Raw genomic sequence first — 1,746 nt, 5'->3', positions numbered from 1 at the left:
CGGGCGAGGCAGGGGCGCGGGGAGGCGAGGGCCAGCCGCCAGCCGTGGGCCCGGGACCGTGCCCTCCTGGCCCACGGGCCCAGCGCCCAGCGCCGCCGAGCCCGGAGACGAGGCGCCCTTTCTGGTGAAGGTGCACCAGGTGTGGGCGGTGAAAGCCGGGAACTTGAAGAAGGACTCGCTGCTCAGCGTGCGCCTGGGCTCCCGGGGCCACCCCGTGTTTCCCTCCTGCGCGCGGCTCAAGGAGGACAGCAGGTACGTCTTCTTCATGGAGCCCGATGCCAACAGCAGCGGCCGCGCGCCGGCCGCCTTCCGAGCATCCTTCCCCCTCTCGAGACGGGCCGGTACCTCAAGAAGGAGGTCTGCCGGGTGCTGTGCAAGCGGTGCGCCTTGCCTCACCGTTTGGAAGAGATGAAAAGTCAGGAGTCTGCAGCAGATTCGAAACTAGTGCTTCGGTGAGAGACCAGTTCTGAATACTCCTCTCTCAAATTCAAATGGTTCAAGAATGCGAATGAACTAAACCCAGAGAACGAACCACAAAACATCAAGATACAAAAAAAGGCCAGGGAAGTGAGAACTTCGCCTTAACAAAGCATCGCTGGCTGATTCTGGAGAATGTATGTGCAAAGTGATCAGCAAATTAGGAAATGACCGTGCCTCTGCCAATATCACCATTGTGGACTCAAATGAGATCATCACGGGCATGCCAGCCTCAACTGAGACAACGTGTGTGTCTTCAGAGTCTCCCATTAGAAAATCAGTATCAACAGAAGGAGCAAACCCTTCTTCATCCACATCTACATCTACCACTGGGACCAGCCATCTTGTCGCCATCTTGTCAAGCGTGCCAGAAGGAGAAAACTTCCTGTGTGGATTTAGGCAAGTGCTTCATGGTGAAAGACCTTTCAAACCCCTCAAGATACTTGTGCAAGTGCCCAAGTGAGTTTACTGGTGATCGCTGCCAAAACTACATAATGGCCAGCTTCTGCAGTACGTCCACTCCCTTCCTGTCTCTGCCTGAATAGGAGCATGCTCAGTCGGTGCTGCTTTCTTGTTGCTGCATCTTCTCTCAGCTTTCACCTACAGCTAGATGTGCTTTACCAGGTCTAACATTGACTGCCTCTGCCTGTTGCATGAGAACATTAACAAAAGCAATTGTATTACTTCCTCTGTTCATGCCTAGTTGGCTCTGAGATACTCATAGGTGTGCGAGGCTCCGATGTTTCTGAAATTTATCTTGAATAATGTGATACAAAATGATAGTCTATATCATACAGTACAATAATAATAAAGGCATTTAAAAGTCTCACTTTTATTGATAAAATAAAATCATTCCACTGGACAGTCCATCTTCTTTATAAAATGACCCCATCCTGAAAAGGATGTTTGCTAAGTTGTAACCAGTACACACTTGAAATGATGATAAGTTCATTTCAGTTCAGAATGTGTTATTTCTAACAAATAAACAGAATAAAAAGAAAAAATAAAAATAAATATGTTGTGGCTGAGATAGAGAGTGGGGTGAGGGGAACAGCTAAGGGAAGGATATTTATTAAACTGAAATATCCAGCTTAATATGGTGAATAATTACTCAGTTTTTTCCGTTTGATTTCTTCATTATATGGGCTAAGAACAGGAATGGCAAGTTCATGGCACCGTCCCTGCCTCTCTTCCACACACACCCCCGCCCCCACCAAAAAAAAAAAAAAAAAAAAAAGCCCGCAGGGCCGACCCCACAATAGTCTTTTC

The 1,746-nt window shown here is 48.4% G+C and overlaps 1 pseudogene; it reads left to right on the top strand.

The window, feature by feature from the left end:
- Positions 1-1,022, top strand: part of LOC103078844 (pro-neuregulin-1, membrane-bound isoform-like) — a 2,769-nt pseudogene extending 1,747 nt beyond the window's left edge.
- The last annotated feature ends 724 nt before the right edge of the window (positions 1,023-1,746 follow it).

This window comes from Lipotes vexillifer, unplaced genomic scaffold, assembly GCF_000442215.2.
Source record: "Lipotes vexillifer unplaced genomic scaffold, Lipotes_vexillifer_v1.1 scaffold920, whole genome shotgun sequence".
Lineage (NCBI taxonomy): Eukaryota > Metazoa > Chordata > Mammalia > Artiodactyla > Lipotidae > Lipotes > Lipotes vexillifer.
The sequence above is the reverse complement of the archived record's forward strand: the minus strand, read 5'-3'. Positions and strand labels throughout refer to the sequence as shown.